The sequence below is a fragment of the Vicia villosa genome, linkage group LG2, assembly GCF_029867415.1.
Source record: "Vicia villosa cultivar HV-30 ecotype Madison, WI linkage group LG2, Vvil1.0, whole genome shotgun sequence".
NCBI classification, from domain to species: domain Eukaryota; kingdom Viridiplantae; phylum Streptophyta; class Magnoliopsida; order Fabales; family Fabaceae; genus Vicia; species Vicia villosa.
Window position 1 is genome coordinate 137,552,882 of NC_081181.1, and position 21,562 is coordinate 137,574,443.

The 21,562-nt window shown below is 26.3% G+C and overlaps 1 pseudogene; it reads left to right on the plus strand.

Moving 5' to 3' along the window:
• Positions 1–238: 238 nt before the first annotated feature.
• On the plus strand, positions 239–14,350 carry LOC131650138 (uncharacterized; annotated as a pseudogene).
• The last annotated feature ends 7,212 nt before the right edge of the window (positions 14,351–21,562 follow it).

Here is a 21,562-nt window from a genome sequence, read left to right on the forward strand (position 1 = left end):
TTTTTACCATAAAAAACTAACTTGCAAATTCAAAACTTATAAATTTCGGTTACTATTATAATTTTTTTCTTATTTCAGTTACTAAACATAGAATTAGTAACAATTATTACTATATTTCATTTCTTTTATAATATAAGCAACTAGAAATTCTTTAAAAAACAAATCAAAATCTCTTTTTTCAATAACAACACGTACTACTAATTCTTCACTCTTCATTCTCTATAATACCAAATTTGATATGGGTATATACATGCACTACTATTAAAAAGATATTGTCACTTTACTATATTTTATAATTTTTTAACTGATTAAATTTATGTTTTTTGTTTGTAGATATCCCTTCCATGATAACTCCTGTAGCTCAAATTTGTGGTGGCAAAATTGAAATTAATTTGAAGGTTAGAGTAATTCATCTTTGGATTATACCGGATCGCATAAATTCAGCAGAGAATGGAAGTCTCCATATGCTCTTATTGGATGAAAAGGTATTATTTGAGTTACTCTATATGATCTAAATTTTTTTTTAATTATATATATAGATACTAACGTGTTTATTTTTCCTTTTATTTATCAATAGTGTGGAAAAATTCATGCAACAATTCGAAAAAATCTCATGCCACAATTTAAGGATAAAATTTTAGAAGGTTCTACGTATATTTTTGAAAAAATTTTGGTTGCTCTGAATGATGTTTCATTCAGAACCACAAACCATAAGTATAAGCTCAATTTTCTGGGATCTACAAATTTATTCAAAGTGAATGCCCCAGAGATACCTATTCATCATTTTGAATTTATGTCATTTCTTGATATCCTGTCTTCAACAAAAGAGGATAAATTACTCGATGAGATTTATTAGTGTCTGTGTGATATAATATTTTCATATCTTTAAATTATAAATTATATTAATTTTTTAAAATTTGTTTATTAGATATTATTGGCCATGTCGTAGAGAAAAACAATATCAAAGAAATCGAAAAAAATGGCACCAAAGTTATGGATATTACACTTGAAGATTTGGAGTGAGTTTTTTATATGTAGAATAACTAATTTTTTTTTTATTATCATGTATTATAACCATGTAAAATAATATAATTTCATTCATATATAATGCAGTAACAATAGAATTCATTGTACTTTATGGAGTAAATTTGCTGAAATGATGGAACAATTTTTGGAAAAACATGACTCTTCACACAGTGTCATCATCATACTGCAAATCTGCAAGTTGAAGAAGTATTACGGTACGACTATAAATATATATATTTACTATTTAATACATTTCAATTTTATATATAAATGAATAATATAATAAGTGATATTATTATTTTAATTAACATAGGCAAAATGGGTGTGTCTAACTCATTTTTTGGAACAAAGATGTTTTTGAATACTGATATACCTGCTATTAACGACTATAAATTGAGGTAAATTTGTTTTTCAATTCACCTGTCATTTATTATTCTTTGCTTTATAAGTAGATATTTAACAATTTAATTCAATAGGATGACTGAGGAAAATGTGGATTTGACTCAAGGTGTTAGTCAAATGACCGGACCAACCATATCAAAGAAATCGAAAAAAATGGCACCAAAGTTATGGATATTACACTTGAAGATTTGGAGTGAGTTTTTTATATGTAGAACAACTAATTTTTTTTTTTTATTATCATGTATTATAACCATGTAAAATAATATAATTTCATTCATATATAATGCAGTAACAATAGAATTCATTGTACTTTATGGAGTGAATTTGCTGAAATGATGGAACAATTTTTGGAAAAACATGACTCTTCACACAGTGTCATCATCATACTGCAAATCTGCAAGTTGAAGAAGTATTACGGTACGACTATAAATATATATATTTACTATTTAATACATTTCAATTTTATATATAAATGAATAATATAATAAGTGATATTATTATTTTAACATAGGCAAAATGGGTGTGTCTAACTCATTTTTTGGAACAAAGATGTTTTTGAATACTGATATACCTGCTATTAACGACTATAAATTGAGGTAAATTTGTTTTTCAATTCACCTGTCATTTATTATTCTTTGCTTTATAAGTAGATATTTAACAATTTAATTCAATAGGATGACTGAGGAAAATGTGGATTTGACTCAAGGTGTTAGTCAAATGACCGGACCAACCATATCAAAGAAATCGAAAAAAATGGCACCAAAGTTATGGATATTACACTTGAAGATTTGGAGTGAGTTTTTTATATGTAGAATAACTAATTTTTTTTTTATTATCATGTATTATAACCATGTAAAATAATATAATTTCATTCATATATAATGCAGTAACAATAGAATTCATTGTACTTTATGGAGTGAATTTGCTGAAATGATGGAACAATTTTTGGAAAAACATGACTCTTCACACAGTGTCATCATCATACTGCAAATCTCCAAGTTGAAGAAGTATTACGGTACGACTATAAATATATATATATTTACTATTTAATACATTTCAACTTTATATATAAATGAATAATATAATAAGTGATATTATTATTTTAACATAGGCAAAATGGGTGTGTCTAACTCATTTTTTGGAACAAAGATGTTTTTGAATACTGATATACCTGCTATTAACGACTATAAATTGAGGTAAATTTGTTTTTCAATTCACCTGTCATTTATTATTCTTTGCTTTATAAGTAGATATTTAACAATTTAATTCAATAGGATGACTGAGGAAAATGTGGATTTGACTCAAGGTGTTAGTCAAATGACCGGACCAACCATAATTCCATTGGCAGATGATTTACTCCAAACCAAAAAAATGACTATTGAAGATTTGATTGAATCTACAGAAGTAATTGTTTATTAATTTTAGAAAATATTCATATTTTATGATAACTCTGACAGTAATTAATGGTAATTTTTTCATTTAAATGTGACAGAAATGTTTTGGCTCTGTCTTAGTAAGAACATGTGAGCTTGATACTGATGCAGGATGGTTCTATCAAGCATGCTCCAAATGTGCCTCAAAAATTAATATAATTGAAGGAAAGCTATATTGTGACAGATGCAAGATGCCAAAAACTGCCGTTCCTAGGTACGTAAAATAATATTTTAGAATAAATTACTTTGAATTACTATGATACATGTTAATGACAAATATTATGTTTCTTTAAATATACAGGTTTAAGGTTCATATACAAGTCATAGATAAGACCGGATCAACAACTTTTATTTTGTTTGATCGCATTGTGTCTCAAGTGCTGGGCAGAAATGTACAAGATCTGCTTGATTCTATGGGTCAGGTTGGATAATTGGAATATATATATATATATATATATATATATATATATATATATATGAATTAACTACAAATGAAACAATATTTTATATCATTTATGTATCTGCAGGGGAGTAATGCTAATGATTATCCATCAGACTTGGATACATTTCTGGACAAACAAATATTATTCAAAGTTGAAGTTAGTGATGGAAACATATTTCAAAATTGGCGTAGCTATACTGTCAAAAAACTTACCGAAGACAGTGATATAATCAAACAATTCATATCCATTAATGGGATTAAGGTAAGAATACAAAATTATGTAATTTAATTTATCAATAATTATTTATAACTAATAATTGAATTATGATTTATCAAAGATAACTAATACCAATTGTTAGTTGGTCCAGTTGTGATTGGCGCTGGACTTGGTAAGGAGAACCACGGTTCGATCCCCCACAACTGCAATCGGGAGGGGGCTTGACCCACTTGATGCCAGAGCTGTTCCCCCGAACCGGACTAAACCGGTGGTTATAAACCAAAAAAAAAGATAACTAATAATGAAGAGAAAGCTGAACATGTCGAAGAAGTAACTAGACTTGCTGATGAGAAACCGGTGGTATAATTTTTTCCTTTATAACAAATATCCATTATCATTTGTATATTTTTATTTTATCTAACAATAAATATTAACACCCTTATTTTTAAAATTTAATTTAGGAGATTATTGAAAGTGGTAATTCAAAGACCGAAAATGAAGTGGTGGTACTTGGAAAGAGAAAGGATCGAAGTTTGGAATCATTAAACACAATTGATCTCGAGGGTGACAACACATCAATCTAAAGACCCAAAATTTCAATGTTTGAAAAATAAAGAATCTGAATGAAACAATGTCGTTTTAATTTAACGTGTTTTTACGTCTTTTTAATATATGTAATAAGTGCAAAATATGACACATTTGTTCATCACAAAACATTTATTAATTAATAATATTAAAAATTAACATAAATTTTCTTTATTTTCTTTATTCTAATAATTACAATTATTAGAAATGATATTTAAATGACGGTTATATTATATTTATCAATGTCATTATTATTCATCCATTAAAACATTTTGTGTCACATCAATTAATAGAGAGAATTTGTGTTGAAATAACATTACAAATATTTATATAGAGAATTTTTATATATGGGAATCCAACCTATTTTATTGATTATATTTTATGAAAAAATAAATTTTATACTTCAAAACTCCATGATAATAACTAATTAATCTTTTCATAAATATTTATTACAATTTTGTTAAAAATAATTTAAATAAATATTTTTTATTTAAAAGACTATCATTTTTATAATTATTTGAAAGACTCACATATTTTACTTATTTGATATTATTTTTCAAAGTGATATTTAATTTTCAAAATAAAACTTTAGAAGATAAATTACTACTTTTAATAAATCATAACCATTTTTATAAAATCAATGCATAAAAATGACAATAATTTTTATATACATTATTTATAAAATAAACCCATTAAATTAATAATTCCGTTTGAAAAATTAATGCATTCCATTTTAAGCATAAAGTTCACAATTCCATTTTAACCATTTATCAATTTGACAAAATTTTAATAAATAATTAAATTGTTTTAAATCATTAATAAACTAATTTATTAAAATTATAAATAAATTTATCCATAACGTATCCATTAAAATCTTGAATATAAAATTATTTAAACTTAATAAAAGGATTCAGATAGCATAGTGAAATTGAGTTTAATGGCCACACATCTCCAAATTTTTTCAATCAATGTCATTATAATCATTTATAAAAAATTTCTATTATGATTTTTCATCACAATTAAAAAATATTTACTATATTGACATCAATTCTTTTTTATAGATAATATTTAGAGAAAAATAAATTGTATACTTAAACTATTCGTAATATTAATTTAACAATTTCTCATAATTATTCAATTAACATATTGCATATATTTATTTTTGCGTAATAAATTAAAGAGTCACTTTTGTAGGAGCAATCTACTTTTGACATCTTTTTACTATATGTAATAAGTGCAAAATATAACACATTTGTTCATCACAAAACTTTTATTAATTAATAATAATAATAATTAACATAAATTTTCTTCATTTTAATTTATTTATAATTATACACATTTAAAGTTTTAGTTATTTCAATTTATTACCAATGATAAAATTAAAATATATACAATTATTAGAAATAATATTTAAATGACAGTTATGTTATATTCATCAATGTCATTATTATTCATCCATTATAACATTTTTTTTCACATCAATATAACATTACAAATATTTATATAGAGATTTTTTAAATATGACAGTCCAACCTATTTTATTAATTATATTTTATGAAAAAAAATTTTATACATCAAAATTCCACCATAATAACTAATTAATCTTTTAATAATTATTTAATATATTTATTATTTAATTAATCTTTTCGAAAATTTAAAATAGTAATTTCTATATTACATTTTTGTTAAAAAAAATTTAAATAAAGATTTTTTATTTCAAAGACTCGCATTTTAATAATTATTTGAAAGCCTCGCACTTTTTACTTATTTCATGTTATTTTTCAAAGAGATATTTAATTTTCAAAAAAAAATATTAAGAAGATAAATTACTACTTTTAATAAATCATAATCATTTTTATAAAATCAATGCATTAAAATGACAGTACTTTTTATTTACTTTTTTTATAAAATAAAAACAATAAATTAATAATTCCGTTTGAAAAATTAATGCATTCCATTTTAAGCATAAAGTTCACACATCTTCAAATTTTTGTCAATCAATGTCATTATAGTCATTTATAAAAACTTCCTATTATGATTTCATAACAATTAAAAAATATTTACTATATTGACATCAATTCTTTTTTATAGATAATATTTAGAGAAAAATAAATTGTATACTTAAAGTAATCGTAATATTAATTTAACAATTTCTCATAATTATTCAATTAACATATTGCATATATTGATTTTTTCGTAATAGATTAAAGAGTCACTTTTGTAGGAGCAATCTAAAAAATATATAATTGGAATAAATATTGAACTAATTTTTAAGTTATCTTTTAATATAAAAATAAGTTATAATTATTTGAAATACTCACATTTTTTACTAATTTTTAAATTATTTTTTAAAGTAATAATACATTTTCAAAATAAAAATTATGTTTAATTAAAGTTATTTTTTAATTATTTTTAATAAAAATTATTTTTTAATTATTTTTATATGAATTATTTATAAAATCAACACATTAAAGTTAGAATGATATTTAAAAACCAACGCATTAAATTGTCAATAATTTTTTAATATAAAATTAAAGCATTAAATTAGCAGTCTCATTAAGTTATTTAACATTAAATTCATCAGTTATACTTATTTAATAATATTTTTTTTAATTACACGTGATTCGTTTAAGGCATTCAATTGGTTTTTTACCGTAAAAAAAAAACTTGCAAATTCAAAACTTATAAACTGTAAAAAATAATAAAATTAATTATTTATATATTTCAGTTACTATTATAATTATTTTCTTATTTCAGTTACTAAACATAAAATTAGTAACAATTATTACTATATTTCATTTCTTTTATAATATAAGCAACTTAAAATTCTTTAAAAAACAAATCAAAATCTCTTTTTTCATGACAATTAAAAAATATTTACTATATTGACATCAATTCTTTTTTATAGATAATATTTAGAGAAAAATAAATTGTATACTTAAAGTAATCGTAATATTAATTTAACAATTTCTCATAATTATTCAATTAACATATTGCATATATTGATTTTTTCGTAATAGATTAAAAAGTCACTTTTGTAGGAGCAATCTAAAAAATATATAATTGGAATAAATATTGAACTAATTTTTAAGTTATCTTTTAATATAAAAATAAGTTATAATTATTTGAAATTTGAAATACTCACATTTTTTACTAATTTTTAAATTATTTTTTAAAGTAATGATACATTTTCAAAATAAAAATTATGTTTAATTAAAGTTATTTTTTAATTATTTTTAATAAAAATTATTTTTTAATTATTTTTATCTGAATTATTTATAAAATCAACACATTAAAGTTAGAATGATATTTAAAAACCAACGCATTAAATTGTCAATAATTTTTTAATATAAAATTAAAGCATTAAATTAGCAGTCTTATTAAGTTATTTAACATTAAATTCATCAGTTATACTTATTTAATAATATTTTTTTTAATTACATGTGATTCGTTTAAGGCATTCAATTGGTTTTTTACCGTAAAAAAAAAACTTGCAAATTCAAAACTTATAAACTGTTAAAAATAATAAAATTAATTATTTATATATTTCAGTTACTATTATAATTATTTTCTTATTTCAGTTACTAAACATAAAATTAGTAACAATTATTACTATATTTCATTTCTTTTATAATATAAGCAACTTAAAATTCTTTAAAAAACAAATCAAAATCTCTTTTTTCAATAAGAACACGTACTACTAATTCTTCACTCTTCATTCTCTATAATACCAAATTTGATATGGGTATATACATGCAATACTATTAAATTTAACAACTTTCCATTTTACAACACTTTATTTTATAAATATTTTTATAATATTAATTATATCATCACATTTTTAATATATTTATATTTTATATTTGTTTTAACTTTTAAACTGTGTTATTTTCCACTCTAAAACAGAAAAGCAACTTGGAGTGGCAGAAATTCAACGTCTCAATCGACTCAAAAGGAAGCAACAACTTGATTTGAAACGTATTAAAAAAAACACATTTCAAAAGATGGGTAAATTTAAATATTCAAAAATACATTAAAATATGTAAAAATAACAACACTTTATTTTATAAATATTTTTTATTTTTTAAAATATTAATTATATCATCACATTTTTAATATCTTTACATTTTATATTTTTTTTAAATAGATAAAGTGTGTTATTTTCTACTCTAAAACAGAATATCAACATGGAAAAAATAAGGAAGAAAGTCAACGTCTCAATCGGCTCAAAAGGAAGCAACAACCTTCAGACATTGATTCTTTTATTGAAAATCATAATGAGTACAACAACATGGTACCCATCATAAATGGAGAAGAATCAGATATGCCTTCTAATTCAGGTATTTTTTATATGAAAAATATTTATTTAAAGGATATATATTTTAAACATTTAAAAAAATATATAAAAATAGTCTAATATTGTATTTTATATAAAAAAAATTATAGATTCAACACATTAAATTAACAAATTTATTTGAAAAATCAAACGTATTAAATTGACAATAAATTTTTGTTTATAAAATCAAAGCATTAAATTAGCAATTGTATTAAGTTATTTAACATTCAAAAATAGGTAAATTTAAATATTCAAGAATATAATAAAATCTGTAAAAATAACAACACTTTATTTTATAAATATTTTTTATAATATTAATTATATTATTACATCTTTAATATCTTTATATCTTTATATTTGTTTTAAGTTGATAAAGTGTCTTATTTCCCGCTATAAAACAGAAAAGCAACATGGAGAAAATGATGCAGAAATTCAACGTTTCAATCGGCTCAAAAGGAAGCAACAACTTGATTTGAAACGTATTAAAAAAATCACGTTACAAAATATGGGTAAATTTAAATATTATAAACTATATTCAAATCTTAAAATACATAATTTTTAATGTAATTAAGAATAATTCAGCTTTTATCTTTCAGAAATTGATTCTTCTATTGAAAATCATAATGAGTACAACAACATGGTATCCATCACAAATGGAGAAGAGTCGGATATACCTTCTAATTCAGGTATTTTTATATAAAAATATTTATTTAAAGGATATATATTTTTAACATTTAAAAATATATATTTACATAGTCTAATATTGTATTTTATTTTCTTCTAAGAATTCTTTTTCAATTACAAATTGTCAATGATATTGTATTTATTTACACAAATTAGATTAGTATCATTTTGTAGAATATTTTACTCTTATTGAACTTAATTAATTAAAACGAATTTATCTTTTAACTTTCAGACATTATGTCAATGGTGGAAAATGACAATGAGTTAAACACCATGGTATGCATGACAAATGGAGAAGAATCAAATGTACCTTCTAATTCAGGTAATTTAATCAAAATATTTATTTAAAGTAATATTACAATATTCTCAAATCTATGATTTAAAAACCTATTATATGTATATTTAACATTGTAAAAATATGTTTACTTCTTTTAGGGATTCAATTTCCGTTACAAATTGACAATGAACAATTAGATGATACTGCTAAGTCAGGTTCAAAATTTTATATCTACATAATATTTCTATATTATATTGTTAAAGATATCTTGCCAATATTAAAATTGACTATTTGGCAAATAAAATTGTTAATTTGTTGTTTTGTATAAATTGTAGATTCGCAATATTTAAATATGGGTCACCCAATATGTGTTTGTGAATTCTGTGGTGCATTGATGTGGTATGAAGAACGCGTTAAAAAACAGTATAGACCACTGACACCAAAATTTTCAATGTGTTGCATGCAAGGCAAGATTCTAATTGCTCCATACCCCAGTCTTCCTCAATCTTTGCATGATTTGTATCACAAACATGACAGAAGGAGTAAATTCTTTTTGGAAAATATTAGATCTTTCAATAGTATGTTTGCTTTCACCTCTATGGGAGGAAAAATAAATAAGGAAATAAATAATGGTAATGCACCACCAATATTTGTGATGAATGGTGAAAACATTCATCAAATTGGAAGTTTGTTGCCTTTACCAGGGAACCAACCAAAATTTTCTCAACTATACATCTACGACACTGATAATGAAATAGCTAACAGAATGGTCGTTGTCAGGTAATTACACTCATTTGTATAGTTTCATAGTCATAATTATCATATCGAACCTTGAGCTTATTATATTTTTGTTTTAAGATTATTGATAAACACTACTTCAATTACATATAACCACCAATTATTTTTTCATATATTACAGAATGGATGGTGAAGACTTTGAGTTGAAATCAACAGTTGTTAGCGATATAAGGGAAGTTCTTGATAATTTCAATCCCTATGTCAAAACATATAGAATAATTCGAGACACCATAACAAAACAAAATGCTCCAACTATGAAGTTAAGAATATTAAGAAAGAGAGGTTGTGATGGTCGACGATACAATCTTCCAACAGCTTCAGAGGTGGCAGCATTGGTCGTTGGTGATTTTGATTCAGTAGACTTTGATAGGGATGTTGTTGTTGAGACTCAATCTGGATTGTTGCAACGTATTTCTGTATTTGAGCCAGCATATTTACCATTACAATATCCACTTCTATTTCCTAGAGGAGAAGACGGGTTTCGAAAAGATATTCCATATAATGAAGATACTAATACGTCCACTTCAAAAAGGAAGTTTGTCACACAAAAAGAATGGGTTGCCTACAAAATTCAACAAAGAGATACAAATCAGTCAACATTATTGTTTTCTAAAAGATTATTTCAACAATTTTTGGTGGATTCATTTAGTGCAATAGAGTCTTCGCGCTTGAAGTGGATTAGAGATCATCAAAAAGACTTAAGAGCGGAAATCTACAAGGGGTTAACCGAGGCCATTCTTAGAGGAGAGACTAATCCAACATCATCAGGAAAAAGAATTGTGTTGCCGTCTACATTTGTTGGTGGAGCAAGATATATGATACAAAATTATCAGGATGCCATGGCAATTTGTGGGTGGACAGGATATCCTGACTTATTTATCACTTTCACATGTAACCATAAATGGCCTGAATTGGTTGATTTTTTGAAAACATATCACCTAAAGCCAGAGGATTTGCCCGATTTAGTGATTCGACTTTTCAAAATTAAACTTGATCAGTTAATAAAAGACATCAAGAAAGGCACTATTTTTGGAAAAGTCAAATTAGGTAACCTTATATGTACTTTCATTCCTCATCTAATATTTTATATATAATTATTACTCGAATGTATTTTTATCTAACATTTAATATTAATTGAACTTATTTACTTCAAACTTGCAGTAATATACACTATTGAGTTTCAAAAGCGTGGACTCCCACATGCTCACATATTGGTTTTCCTTGAGACTAATTATAAGTGTGTCTGTCCTAATGATATTGACAAAATCATATCTGCCGAGATTCCAGATAAAGATAAAGAGCCTGAGTTGTTTAAAGTGGTATCTTCATTGATGATTCATGGTCCATGCGGCGCTCAAAATAAAAAATCTCCATGCATGCATAATGGAAAGTGTTCAAAACATTTTAAAAAAAATTTGCTGATTCTACCGTTATAGATGAAGATGGATATCCGGTATACAAAAGGAGAGACAATGATGTGTTTATTCAAAAAGGTGACTCATTTGTAGATAACAGGTTTGTGGTTCCTTATAATAAACATTTGTTATTGAAGTATAATGCTCATATAAATGTGGAGTGGTGCAATCAGTCACGGTCAATTAAATATCTTTTTAAATATGTCAACAAAGGGCATGATCGTGTCATTGTGGCCTTTTATAGCACTGGAAATGAGCAAAATAAATCTGATTGTTTGGATGAAATAAAGATGTACTACGACTGTAGATATTTGTCAGCATGTGAAGCTGTTTGGAGAATATTTTCTTTTGATATTAATTATAGAGAACCATCAGTGGAACGACTAAATTTTCATTTAAAGAATGAGCAACATGTGATATATGATGATTATGCTGACATTCAGGATGTTGTGAACAAAAAATATGTTCATTGTACAAAATATTTGGCATGGATGGATGCCAACAAAATATATCCTGAAGCAAAAAATCTTACACACAGTCAATTTCCAACAAAGTTTGTGTGGAAAGTTGAAGAACATAAATGGGCTCCACGAAAACAAGGATTTGCAATTGGAAGACTTCATTTTGTTCCCCCTGGATCTGGTGAGATATTTTATTTGAGAACTTTGCTAAATTATGTGAAGGGTCCTACATCTTTCGAAGAAATAAAAACAATAAATAATGATACAAAAAAGACTTTTAAGGAGGCTTGCTATGCATTGGGATTTTTGGATGATGATAAGGAATACATAGATGCAATTGTGGAGGCAAGCCAATGGGGTACAGGAGAATATTTGCGCCTATTGTTTGCAACTTTATTATTGTCAAAGCAAATATCTCGCCCAGATTTTGTTTGGAATAACACTTGGGAGTATTTGTGTGATGATATCTTACATAAGCAACGACGCCTTTTTCACATTGAAGGTAATTTGCATATTAATTTAAACTGCATTTTTTATTTTTGTAGGTATTATGTATTGTGCTTAATAATTAATTTCTTTTAATTAATTACATATTCCATTAAAATTATAGATTTGGTCTTGACTCCCGATCAACTGAAAAGCTACGCTTTAGCTGAAATAGAGACATTCTTACAAAGTAATAACAAGAGTTTAGAAGATTATCGTGAAATGCCTCAAGCAGATGTGTCATTAATACCCAAGAGAAATAATACATTGATTTATGATGAGTTGAACTATGATAGAAAATCTTTGGTTGAGGAGCATCGTAGATTAATGTCAACAATGACTGTTGAACAAAAAGGAATATATGATCGTATCATGAAAAGGGTAAATGAAAATAAACCAGGATTTTTTTTCCTTTATGGATATGGAGGAACTGGAAAAACTTATATTTGGAGATCAATGTCAACAGCATTAAGATCAAAGGGTGAGATTGTTATAACAGTAGCTTCAAGTGGGATAGCTGCATTGCTTATTCCAGGAGGGAGAACAACACACTCAAGGTTTTGCATACCTATAAATGTTGATGAATGCTCAACATGCAAAATAGCTCCAAAAAGTGATTTGGCCGATTTAATAGCCAAGGCAAAGATGATCATATGGGATGAAGCACAAATGATGCATAAGCATTGTTTTGAAGCTGTTGATCGCACTTTAAGGGATATTCTTCGATCTTATAATAATGGAAGTTTAGATATCCCATTTGGTGGAAAAGTAGTTGTTTTGGGTGGAGATTTTCGCCAAATCCTTCCTGTCATACCTAAAGGAACTAGACAATACGTTGTTCATGCTACTATCAATTCTTCCTATCTTTGGAATTTTTGTGAAGTTCTTACATTAACTACAAACATGAGACTTCTAACTGGAAGTTCAACGTCTGATATTGAAGAAAGAACGGAATTTTCTCGGTGGATTTTGAGAATTGGTGATGGAAGTATTGGAGAAACTAATGATGAAGATATCACAATCAATATACCAAACAATTTTCTAATTCCAAGTTTTGGTGATCCACTTGCCGCTATTGTTCAAAACACATATCCAAATCTTTTCCAAAATATGAGTGACCAGACATTTTTTCAAGATAGGGCTATATTAGCTCCTAAGAATACAATTGTTGACTCAATCAATGATTACATGCTGGATTTAATAAGTGGAAAAGAAATAATATATTTGAGTTTTGATTCTCCGTATTATAAAAACTCTGATGTGGACACCCCAAATGATATACACACTCCTAAATTTTTGAACACAATTATTTCTTCTGGACTTCCAAATCACAAGTTAAGATTAAAAGTTGGAGTACCAGTAATGTTATTGAGAAATATTGAACAATCTTTAGGTTTGTGTAATGGAACACGATTAATAATTACAAAAATGGGAAAATATGTCGTTGAAGCAAAGGTCATTTCAGGAAGCAATATTGGTCAAAAAGTTTATATTCCAAGGTTATCATTGACTCCTTCTGATAAGAGAATCCCTTTCAAATTCCAACGGCGCCAATTTCCATTAGCTGTTTCATTTGCAATGACTATCAATAAAAGTCAAGGACAATCACTCAAACATGTTGGAGTATATCTACCACAACCAATTTTCTCTCATGGACAACTATATGTTGCCATATCACGGGTTACTTCAAAAAAAGGGTTGAAGATATTGGTGACTAATGATGAATGTGAAGATATAGATACAACATCCAATGTAGTTTACAAAGAAATATTTAATAATATTCTTTAGTTACTTAATTTTTCTTTCTTCTAATGTATACATTCTAAATAATTAATAGTATAATTGCAAATATAATCTATATGGGGTATAAAATAAATTTTATGCAAATAACAAATAAATATCAACTATTAATAAATAATTATTTCGAACATACCCGTGCGAAGCACGGGTCGGTAATCTAGTATAGTTAAATTAAAACTAGTAAAACCTATTTAAATTAAAATGCAGTATGCTACTAATACCATTCAAAATATTCAATGAACAAAATAGACCAATGGCTTAGTGAACAAAACATTTTTATTTAATAATTAAAACGTATGTTTTTACTTAATATTTAAATACATTTTATTTAATTTAATACATTTTAATTGTATTTGTTTAATAACTTTAAATATTAAATAAAAAATATTTTAATACATTTTTATTTAATAGTTAAAACGTGTGTTTTTATTTAATATTTAAATACATTTTATTTAATTTAATACGTTTTAATTATTTATTTACAAATTTAAACGAATACAATTTAAAACTATAATTAAAAAAAATATTGTTGTAAATATTAAAATCAAATAATAAATATTAAAAAAAATACATTTTTGTAATAATTAAAAATGAAAATAAATAAAAAAACAGAAAAATGAAAAAATGAAAAAAAATTGTTAGAAAACATAACATGAATATTTAAATTACTGTAAGAGAATATTATAAGATTTATTCGAAGCATTAAAAGGACAAGTTAAATCAAGTGGCGTAGTGGTTTCAGCCTTGTGTTGGTATATTGATGGTGTGGGTTCAACTCCCACCAAAGACAAATTTTTGGGCATTAATATGCTTTCTAAAATAAATACATGCCACGTAAGCATTTTGGATGACTGGATCTGACGAAGGTTTAAAATGAGAGAATCTTCAAATGTTAGGGGAATTCTTGCAACTTTTTTTTTTTGCAGGGGGGTTTTTCAAATGTCGCCTATATGGCAGGGGGGAAAATAGGTATTAACCCTTTAAAATATAATGGTTCAGATTCATTCTCATATTCTTAAATAAAAATATCATTCTCGTATAATATATATATATATATATATATATATATATATATATATTAAAAGGTTAAATAAATTTTTTTACTTTTTCATAAAAAAAATTATGTTTAAAATATTAAGTTCAATGGGCTAAAAATGTTTTCACATACATATTTTTCATGGTTACATTAAAAACAACCCTAAAATTTTTGTTTTTTTGTGATATATAATTATCTATTTTGCCTCTTAAAAAATTATAATAGATTTGATAAATGTAAATTGAAAGTGTGTATAAAAACTGAACATGCAAGATATTTTTGTGAATTAAATTAATAAAAATGATAATTTTATTTTCACAAGGCAAAAGTCAAAAACCAAAACATATACATCAAAATCAAAACCATACACAAACTATTTATAAACAAATTTTTTATTGATTTACAAAATTCAGAAACTAATGATTGTAAAGTTATTAAATAGAGTTTAATATATAATTGATCGACCAAATAGTTTATCCGTCGAAATTAAATAAAAGGGAGTATAACATAAGAATAGAAAACAAGATATATATATTATATCCTCATACAATGATTAGATTGAAACATCAAATTAAAAAGGTTGGTTCAAGAATATACCTCAAAACTGATCACTGCCCCTGCTTAATCTCAAAACTGAATTCTCTTACTCTCACTTTTACTCTCTTTTATGTAAACATAAAATGCAAAACTGAAATGATAGAGAATTTCAATTTATAGGGAAAATTCGAGTCTGCATCTAGACTTCAATATTATTTTAAATTTATGGCTAAAAAACATTTTTATAGAAATTCAGGTTAATATGATAAAACATTTGAATGCTTAGTTGGCGCTGACCAATATTTTGTCTCGATACATGTTACTAGCCTCATTTTATGGAAAGTTTAACCACTATGGTCAAATATATTGTAAAAAAGCTATTTTAGTTAAAAAGTAAATATTCACCAAAAATATTTATAAGAGTTTGTACATGCATCTAATTTCTTATAATAAAATAGAATCAATTAAATGGGCCTTATGTCTTTAATGTCATGGGCTAAAATACAATTATGTATAGGGAATTGCTTATCTCACCTCACCATAAGTTATGGAAAAGCACCATATGAAAGTTCGAAAAAAAAGTCCATTTGATTTTAGAAATGTATTTTTTGACGCACCATGGGTCTCACCAAAACACGTCCCACTTGAGTCTTGTCTCTCTTTTTTTAGCATTTATGTTGGAGATGCATTTCCGAAACCTTTTTTTGACAACTTAATTTGAAGTTACATCTCTGTACAAAATTCAGAGATACATTTTTGTATTCACATAGAGTAATTTTTTACTTTGTTTTAAAGATGCACTAATGAAATTAACGATGTATTATAGTTATACTATCATTTTCAATTTTGTATAAATGAAACTTTACACTTTCAAAATAACATGAAAATGACATATATACCTTAATAAATCCGAATTACACAATGAAATCAAATAAAATAGAATAAATAATAGTGCTCTTAATACAAATATTGTATACTATTACGTATGACAAACTCATACAATCTTGTTCCTACAGTGCCCTCCCCATCAGGGCATACAGATTGTCCCTCGCCTCAAATTCATCTGGAAAGAGTCGTCTATTTATACCCGTTTGTCCAATCTCCATGATACGGTGACATCTAGGTAACACATTAACTACATGACTTGATGGAGGTAGTTTTGCGGCTGGATTTTGAGGATACAATGTCTTAACCTTTTCATTGGGACTTTTTGGTAAGTTCTTGCTTTATAAAACTAATGCAAGAAAACAAAGTGGACAATACTTCTAGTTCATTCCTCTTGGTCTGTGAATTATTGTGGAAATTGCTTGTCCCTTGTAAAACTAAAATATTTGGGTGGAGGTTAGTGCAAGACCAGCTGTCGTTGCACGGCCAATTGTAGGCTCGTGGGATATTTGTCGATGGTATGGATAGCTGCTGCGTCTTTTGTACTATAAAGGAGGAATCAATTTTCCATGTAATGATCCACTGTCCGGTGGTGCGAAATCTATGGAAAAAATTTAGGTTAGGCTTAATGTTCATATCTTGAGCAACATGGACAGTGATAAACATATGTTGCAGGTTACAACAGATTTAAAGGGGCATACATCAAGGGGAAGGGAGCAAGAGCTTTATGGATAACTTTTTGCTAGTGCATCTTGAATTGTAGAAATGATATAATATTTAATGGAGGAGGTGTGGATATAGGGGAGATGTTTTACAAAATTAAACTATTTTCTAAGAAACGGTTAGCAATAAGTTCAAAAAAGTAATTTTATTATAATTTCGTTGAATGGTGTCAAAATCCGGTGGATTGTATCCTTAATAGGTAGCGTGCTTTTGGCCGTGTAATTTTTCCTGTTTTGTATTTTGAATTCGAATACCCCTAATAATCGTATTTAGAGTATCTCTTGTATTCAATTTATAGTAGATATGTTGCTTATAAAAATGTGTTATCAATAGTACGTTTACTAATATTTTATATACCAACAAAAATGAAGGTAGTTTAAATTCAACAATTTAAAGTAAAATTTTATAGTAAATATTCTGCAAAATAAATGTCTAAGTGAATTTTCGTTACCCACAAATCATACAAACCAACTCAAACCAAACTAGAAATAAGATTTGTAGTGGATTTCTACCATGTAAACCAAATTACATAATAAAAAATCCTTTCATAATGCAAACAATGAAAAGCATAATAAATTGAAAAAAAAACAACCAAGACTCAAAACAAAAGAAAATTCAAAGAGGCATTTTGAAACCAGTTATATGACACTTATCATCCTCATATTCATGAACATCTAAAGTTATTTTCTTACAAATTGGACAAATATTATCTTGCAACAACCAATGTTTGATGCATTCAAGATGATATAGGTGTCTACAATCTAATCTTCCAATAACTTCGCCTTCCACATAGTCTTCCTAATAAATATGAAAATGAAAGGTAGATAATGAGAAGTGAACACCCTCACGCATTAGAATTTTAAATTAATATTAAACTTAATTCATATTTACAAACCAGTTTATAAAATGAAATATGTTACTTATGTATAAACTTTTTAAAGCATCTTTATCAATTAGCAAGAAAATGAAATATAACTTCTATTTTAAAAAGTTAAGAATCATGCAGCTTGTTTCACCAGACAGATTGTGCAGGTTTCATTTTGTGTATTTGTTTCATTTGTATTTGACACATATATTTCTATTTTAATATATGTGTGGATCTTCTCTTCAATGAGTCTGGTCTCAGCCCTTTTAATCCGTTCCTTGAGGGCCGAAAACACATGTAAAATCGGTTAAATTATTATTTTAATTGAACATTTGTCTAACAATCATAATTAAGCTCGAGTCTATCATTACTTATTTATTCTAAATTAAATTTGGAAACTCGAATAGAGCCAGCGATGCCCATATGCTATAGAGAGCTAAAAACCTATATCATACATTACATTCTCAAATATTTAAGTCTTATTTTACTAAGTTAATAAATAAATAATAATATTTAAAATAGATATCTATGATAGATTCTAACAACTTAATTATATTAATATATATTTGTAATTATTTTCAATCAAATCCAAGATTAAATTCCTCAGTCCTCACGCATGCATGCGTACATATATCACTATTGTAAATAAATTTTAAATATTTGAAAAATTAGTTTATTACTAACACTAAATTAATTGGTATTACTCCTCAATCAAAATATTACTAACAAATAATTAAAAAAGTGGTGTGAAAATACCTCATCCCTAGGTATGTTCCTCCGATCCCTAAGTACACGAGAATTTGAGGTGAAAATGCAGTTATTACCGTAACGGCAATTCCTCGGTCTAGCCGGTATTATACCAGACTGCATGTACTGATCAGATTCAACAGTAGTACTAAACCCTGGTCCAATATGGGATGGGGGAGGGTTTAGGTTGTAACTACTTGTTGAAGGATTAGAAGGTCGTTGTGCCCCCTGTGGTACAAAATTATTTGACCACACATGAACAATAGATGGAGCCAGAAATTGATTCCCCTGACCTCCTGGTAAAAGCCTTATATATTGTTGAACATTTATGCTGCTTTAAACGAATGTATCATCAAATATTTGTTCAATAGAATCAAATATATCCAATTTGGTGTTTGTGTTGTTGTTATTATTATTGTTGTTAAAACTATTAAACCCCCACCTTGGATTTTGAGAGGATAAAGATGAATCGGCTCCAAAAGACAAGAAATTATTATTTCTTTGAAATGGTGATTACTCACTGCAACCTGAGTTGTTCCTTCTATCATTGCGGAAGGATATATAGATGTTGTAGAGGTAGAAGCAGATGTAGGTTCAATTCTTCGGGTCATGGTGAAGCTTTCTCGAGCAATCTCTTCTCGAGAAGGAAATATTAAGAAAGCAATATTGTCATCAACGATAGATTCAGATGGACTATTATATGATTGTGTATCATCAAAAAAATTTTATTGGACTAGCATGTGCATGGAGTTGATTATTTATGTTAGAATCATCTAAAATAGAATTTTGTGTTGCACTTACACCATGACGTACGATTCACTTGTTGCGGCACCATACTTGAAAACCCACTATTACCATTGTAGTTGTATTGCATTGAAGATGGAGTTCAAGATATGTTATTATTGTTCAGAGTTTCATGTTGGAAACTATGAGAACGAGGATTTGCGCGTCTTCTTAAGGCTCTACCAACTTGTGAACCTTGATTCGAACTCTCTCCTCTCACAAACTCTAATGATCTACTTCTCTTGAGTAAACCATATTACTAGTACTAGTAGATCTACTAGTAGTAGATGCAACAACGCCATTATTTATACCATTATTATTATTTGTTGATCTACTTTGAACTTGGTGAAAATTTGACAGAGTTAGAAACCAACTGACGAAGGAGAGTTATTGGCCATCAGATATCTTAGAGCTCTAGTATCACGAGTTTGGATGTTGTCTTCATTCCAGTTAACTAAACGAAATTGATGAGTCATTCAGGATAACTTCTTAGTTGCATGCATGTAATAAATAAACATCAATCAATAATAATATACATCAATCAATAATAATATATTACACAACTACGCTAATTCATAGACGATGACAATGTTCAACAACATTCATATGTAGCGCATCTTTATTAAGAACTTTTGTATTGGTGAAAAACAAAACCATATATTCATTTGTGTGTAACTTCAAATTATAAAGATAAAATATTAGTAAAAATAATTTAAAAAATAATTGTAGAAGAGTATTTGTTTATTAACTCACTTGCAAGAATGCTCTATTTCCAACCCTGACTATCCACCCAACATATTTGAAGATCGAAGTAAACTCTTAAACGGAAATTTCTTATACATGAAAATAAATTAATAAATATTTTTTATCAATAAATTAGATAGATTTTCTCTAAATATCAAAATTTAAAGTATAGTTAGAATTTTAGACCCTATAGGTCTTTCTTATTCTTTTTGAAAATTCAGTATACTAACTAATATGAAAGACAAATCTCACTGTTTACTAACAATATATATATATATATATATATATATATATATATATATATATATATATATATATATATATATATATATATATATATATATATATATATATATATATATATATATTATTATATATATTTAATTTAATATGATCGTAGGATCAATTTTTTTAACGACTGAGATTTGGTGTTAAATTAAACTTTGACACTTTGGTGTCATTTGTTCCATTCCTATATAGGGATAGGATCAAATGACACCAAGGTGTCAAAGTGTAATTTGACATCAAATTTCAATCGTTAAAAGAATATATCAAACGATCATATAAATAACCTATTTTTATGGGGAAAAATAGGCTATACATTTTTTTTAATTTATTTAATTTAATTTTGGATCAATTTTTTAAACGGTTGAGATTTGGTGTTAAATTAAACTTTGACACCTTTGTGTCATTTGATCCTATCCATTACAGAGGGATATGATCAAAAGACACCAAGGTGTTAAAGTTTAATTTGACATCAAATCTCAACCGTTAAAAGAATAGATCAGACGATCATATAAATAGCCTATATTTAGGCGAAAAAAATAGGCTATACATATATTTTTTATTATTTTATTTGGTTTAATATGATCATTGGATC